This window comes from Nicotiana sylvestris, chromosome 3, assembly GCF_000393655.2.
Source record: "Nicotiana sylvestris chromosome 3, ASM39365v2, whole genome shotgun sequence".
NCBI lineage: Eukaryota > Viridiplantae > Streptophyta > Magnoliopsida > Solanales > Solanaceae > Nicotiana > Nicotiana sylvestris.
In genome coordinates this window covers 71,419,890-71,426,130 of record NC_091059.1, presented here as the reverse complement: position 1 = coordinate 71,426,130, position 6,241 = coordinate 71,419,890, and the positions used below count along the sequence as shown (strand labels likewise).

The 6,241-nt window shown below is 40.2% G+C and overlaps 1 pseudogene; it reads right to left on the bottom strand.

Moving 5' to 3' along the window:
• Positions 1–3,476: 3,476 nt before the first annotated feature.
• Positions 3,477–6,006, bottom strand: LOC104225050 (proline transporter 2-like; annotated as a pseudogene).
• Positions 6,007–6,241: the final 235 nt, after the last annotated feature.

The window sequence follows — 6,241 nt, the reverse complement described above, 5'->3', positions numbered from 1 at the left end:
TTAGCAGTGAATCCTCCAATGTACGTGATCAAATAGTTACATCAAATGTTCGCAAGATTCTTTTGGAGCAACTCAGGTAATGCAAGGGAAAAACACTGGGCTTCTTGGGATACTTTTGTGTCTTCCCAAGGATGAAGGGGGCTTGGTTTTAGATCAATACATGATGTATCCAAAGCATTATTTGCAAAACTATGGTGGAACTTTAGAACCAAGGATTCCATATGGAGTGCCTTTATGAGAAATAAATACTGCAAAAAGATCAATGAAGTGGTTGTGCCATGGAGAAGGGGTTCTCATGCGTGAAAAAAGATGATTCAAATGAGAGATGAAGTGGAACATCAAATTTGGTGGCAATTGCAGAGGGGAGACTCATGGTTTTGGTTTGATAATTGGAATGGATTGGGATCACTATATCACGCATCTGGTCCTGACCATTGGTGTGATGAATCTTATAAATCTGTTAGTGAGATGATAGAAAATGGAACATGGAATGAGGCTCTATTGAGAGAACTACTGTCTGGGGAGTTAGCAGATCACATAATGAACTATATTTCACCTCCCTCTGATTACTTAATGAGAGATAAACCATGGTGGATGCTGGAAAGCAAAGGAAGATTCTCAGTGAAATCAGCTTGGCATTATGTAAGGAAAAGGAGGACATAAAGCAAGTTGTATAAGTTTTTTTGGGTGAAAGGTATGCCTTTTAAAATCAGCTTCTTCATGTGGAGACTATGGAAGGCTAAATTACCACTAGATGATTGGTTCTTAAGACTAGGATACCTAAGAACATCGAGATGTTGGTGTTGTAGACATCTAAAACAAGAAATATTGGCCCATGTATTATTGACTTCTCCAGCTGCAAAATTTGTGTGGAATTTTTTTGGTGCTCCAGTAGGAATAAGAATAGAGGGGAAGCAACTAGTTCAAGTTATAAACGAGTGGTGGCTAAAAGGTGGGAATTCGAGTTTGAAGGTAGTATAACAGGCAATACCAGCAATGATATTATGGCATTTGTGGAAAAAAAGAAACTCTGGCAAGCATGAAAAGAGTGTCTCATTTAATAGCTTGATATTCCAAATTTCAACAACAATTCACAAGTTTCTGAAAGTGAGAAGGCCAGTATTTAAGGGAGTCACTTCTAACTGGCCAGACTTACATGAAAAATTGCAAAATCATCTCCCAAAACTAAAGTGTACTAAGGTGTTATGGCAGATGCTTATAGATGGATGGATAAAGTGTAATACAGATGGTGCTTGCAGAGGAAATAACGTGGGAGCTTCATATGGTTTCTGCATTAGGGATGGTACAGGAGACCTCATATATGGACAGGCAGATTCAGTGCAGGAGGCAACTAATAACATTGTTGAAGCCCAAGCGATCCTACAAGCAGTCAGGTATATTGTTCAAATGCAATATCCTCCGTGCATGATTGAAATTGATTCTTTATTGATGAAGAAGGTATTGGATGAGGTATGAGAGCCACCTTGGAACATAGCTAATCAGGTGGATGAAATTAAGTCATTGATGACTAAAGAAACATTCCAGATTGAGCATATGATGAGGGAAGGTAACAAGTTAGCTGATCATTTAGCTAACTTAACATTAGATCAGGAGCAGATGATACGAGTGCACTATTTCTGGGAGTTGGAAACAGAGGGCAGGAAGATATTTAACAATGACAAGCTACAAATTCCATATTTAAGGGTAAGGACTGCCAAATGATAGTTGATATGAATGGACCATTGATGAAGGGAGTGGACAATATACTATTGAGGAGTGATAGAGATGTTGCGAAGCAGAATATTGGAAACAGGGGAGAAGAACAGACTCAAACTCCAACTCGAACCCTAAGGTAGGAGAGAAATGAGGTCTTTTATACTAATATGTTTGTTCATTGTGCATGTATTTTGGAAGAGGATTGGACTATGTATTGGCCAAACTTCATAGGGTGGTATTACTATCTATGATGCTCATTCCCTATAGGTATAACCTCTACTTAGGACAATCTAAAAACAACGACAACATGTCAACGAAAAGGCTAGCAAACAGCCCATGCACAATGGCTCAATTACTAGCTTGGGCTCAATTACTGATTATAATGGGAGGACACCGGAAGATTGGCCATTCTAGGTATAATTGTCTGGACAAGGATACAGTTCTGAGGAGCATAACAATCAAACTTTACAATTCCTACTAGATTTCAATACCAAAGGCACTCGCGATGTCAGTCTTCTGTCAAATAAAAACAGTGGTGATCAAGGGACTTCTGCCCTTTGCGCGGAACAAGAGAGCATGTATTGGAAGAAATACTCAACACACCTTAATTCTACACACCACAAGGAACAAAATCATAGAAAGCTAGTCTTAAGTAGGTCCAGGTATGATGGCGTATTTTCGTTACGAAGTACCTTAGCAACCTATCTCTTTGAGGTTGAGAGGTATGACTTTGATGATTCCGAGTGGAGTATCCATCAGAGGCAGTCATCGTCAAGTGCAAACAGTGTGACAAGGCATCAGTTGAAGTTCTTTGAAGATCAATACTTGAAGCAGAAATACCCTAATGTGGCAACTATATCGAATGCTAGTTTCGAAATGTAGTGTTTCGTGACTTGGCCTCAAGTTTGTTTAGGGTACTTAGCTCACTATGTAATATCAAGTGTTTGTCTAGTACAACACTTTGATAATAGGTTCTATGTATTCTCTCCTGTTACTCACTTCATTGAGGGAAGACCTCCAGACGCATATTGTTTTTTGTATTATTATTATTTTATTAATAAAAAACATCACTAGGCAACCTACCGAGTGATATATTAGCCAAAAAAATAAATAAATTAAAACCCCATACACATTTAATGCAATGTTTAAAAGTAACATTAAAATCGTACCTGTGATTATACTTAATTTTATTGGAGAAGAAATAGTTGCAAAATCAAACAGAATGCAATGGCGAAAACCGTTTGATTTCAGAGAAGAATCAAAAACCGCGAAGAAGAAGAGAGAGACAAAGACAAGAGAATGTTGTATGCTTGGAGAGAAAGTAGTCTTTTATTAAAGAAGGCAAATGCGTCTTTTTAAAAACGCTTTTAACAAAAAATCGGGTACGAATACAAATGGAAAAATAAAACAGGTACAAGTTAAAAAGGGACGACCAAATAAGGTGACTGTTGCAATTTTTACTAAATTTTGTAAAAAATGAAAAACAATCATATTAATTGAAATGGATGGAATAGATTGGCAGCGAACAAGAAGCCACACCATTACCATATTCTGGTTGGCTCTTTTATGCAAAGCTAGGTTTTTGGATCCAAAAGCCAAGACAAAAGGACGACAAACATTTAGCTCACTGAGGAGAAACAATATGATAAAGCTCTTGTTTCAATTGAAAATACTCATTATTACAAGTACACTTGAAATACCAAAAATATATATGAACAGAGACATTTTCCCCATATAAAAACTGAAAACATAATTAATAGTTATAAATCTGCAAATATGTGGTAAGTTTTTGAGTCCACTACAATGAGCCTGAAGGCAGCTACTAAAAACAGTAGCAGATGCGAAACCAAAGAAGACAATATTTAGCCAATGCCATCTCTTTTGTAGTGAAGACAACTGTTTTTTCATGGCAACAAGGTACATATGGTTAGGGAGAATAAATGTGAGTGGAAATGTGCTGATAGCACCTGTGAGGCTCATGAAATCCCCGAGGAAAGGTAATATTGCTGACAAGAACGTAGTAATTGCCAGATAACTACCTCTCACTACTGTTCTAAATGCAATGTTCCGAAAATCGAAGTTCCTTTGAATCCATATTTGGTGTCCAGGAATTCATATGTTGGACTTGCAAATATCTACAATAAGCAAAAACATGGCAACCTTTAGAGCAGAAAAAGAGGGTAACCATTGGCGAATTTAAGATTTAGAGTCACTATTTTCAGAATAAACGTAATCTTATACTCCATGTACACATCTTATATGTCTTTTTATATATAATGTATACATAATCCGAGCCTAAAGTATCGTGTTATGTTGAACCCACATTAACCCGTCCTACATCTCTGATAGTTAAAGAGCTGACCTTTCTGTTTCAAAACCAAGATAAGATCAAAGTAAAGATATTCTTACGTGCAACGATATGATGGATTGCAAGAAAGCAGCAAGGTTGGCTAGTGCCTTCACCCAAACTGGGCCACTGACATGATTGAGCAAATAGGACGACGTTCTTGATCCATAAGCCCAATATCCCACGAATGTAACGGCAAAAACAGGTGCAGGTCCTATTGTGAAATGTATATATAGGGCTTTCAACATGTTGTCGACAACAGGTGCTCTAAGAGTAGCCTGTTACACAAGCATATACTTTTATGATGGTAAAAAATGATCGATAAAAACATATAGTCCATCACACAAATTCATCACTAAAGTGACACTTTGTTCACGAGGCTACTATATTTCAAGCTTATATAGATACCTGGATCTCTGGAACCATTCCGGAGTTAAACGCAAAAACAAGGTTTCCTGCCGCACCAATAGTTGCAAAAACTCTTCTTGCATTTGATCCTGGAATGCTATAGTCCCTAGGTGGAGCATTCATACCTAAGATTCAGGACAGAAGAGAAGGATGTATGTGAAACTAGTAGTTCTTCAGAGAATACAGTTTGAAATTATATATTACACGGATGGTTCACGTGAAGTTAATTTCTAGAAAACCAATATAATAATACATAGTACTACGTAAGAAAACCATTGGCAGAATAGATATCTTTCCCATTTCAGAGAGAAACAGAGCCATGACGATTCTAATAGTACGTAGTATATTAGTCGCCGGGGGCTTCATCTTTGAGACGTGCAATCCCATGTCACTAAATTAAATGCGAAGAATTATCTTATGACAGATATTTGGTAGAAAAAGGTGATGTTAATATAGCATGTCTAATAATAAGGTAAATGTTGAAAACCAGAAGTAGACTTAGACAGTTGTTTTACTGAGTGCAACAACCAGACAAGCTCCATCTAATTACATTGAGCATACAGAACTTCAATTTTTTTCTTCCAAGACCTCCTTCTTCGCCTTTGCTTTCGCGTGCTCGACAGCTCGGACCAGCTTCTACTCAGCCGCCATAGATATGTCGCGAACCATTGCATGTGCTGAGGCCGCATCCTCCTTATAAGAAGCGGCATCTCGCTCGGCCCCAGACTTAGCCGAAGTCAAAGTAGTAATCTCCCGGCGAGTGTCCAAAAGAAGGCCCTGGGAGGTCGCCAATTCACTGGCCACAGCCTCGCTCCGCTCCGTCAGCCCGTAGATCTCCGCCTCCAACTGACTAATTTGCGAGCTACTCTGCTCAACCTACAACGAAAGGCAAGACGATGAATATGAGAATAACGGAACATGTGTGGATTCTGAGTAAAAAAGCATGTGCAAGCAAGGGAGAGTACCTGAGCAGCAAGAGCGGCCTTCTCCCGAAGAGCCGCCTCCAAAGAAACCCGAAGCTTCCCCAACTCTTTATCTCCCCGAGCGCCACAAGCCTCCGAGTCTTGAAGTTTTGAAGCAATGATATCGCGCTCCTTCTCCCGGCCAGAAAGCTCCTCATGAAACCGGAGGATGGCGTGATCATACGCCTCTTTACATTGCGACACAACAAAAAAAATTAAGAGAGATGACAAATGATGCTCGAGAACAAAAGGGAATACGCAAGGAAAAACTATCACCTGCTGCAGGGACTTCTCCGCCTCTTTAACAGCACTAGAAACGTCGAGGTCAGCCCCGTCGGTTACGCCATCAAAGATGTTGGCAATAAAGCCTTCCCCTCTGAAAGGAGAACCATCTGTGGCACCGATCTTCCATTCGGTGTCCCTCAGTTCTCCTGATAAGACCGGGTAGTTCTGAATAAGATCGTTCGCGCCACCGATCTCTCCGAATAGTAGCCCATGTCCTTGGAAAGTCCTGAACCCCGAATCATCGGGACCAACGGTCCTGCTAGTAGAAGCCACATCAAGTCCGGCCATATGACTCGGAGTCACAACAACATTCCCCTCGAGGACCCCGACTCTTTAGCCTTGCCGGACTCGGTCGTCCTGGACTCAGCAGCCTCCGACTGAGGCACGTGTAAATCTCTCACACTGGACATCCTCCTCCTCCTCAACAGACTTCTATCCTCGTCCTCCCCCTCGGCATCAGGGTTCGACCCGGATGCTAGGGCAGTGGTTTCATCAGGCCATACAATGGCCACCCTATCTTTCC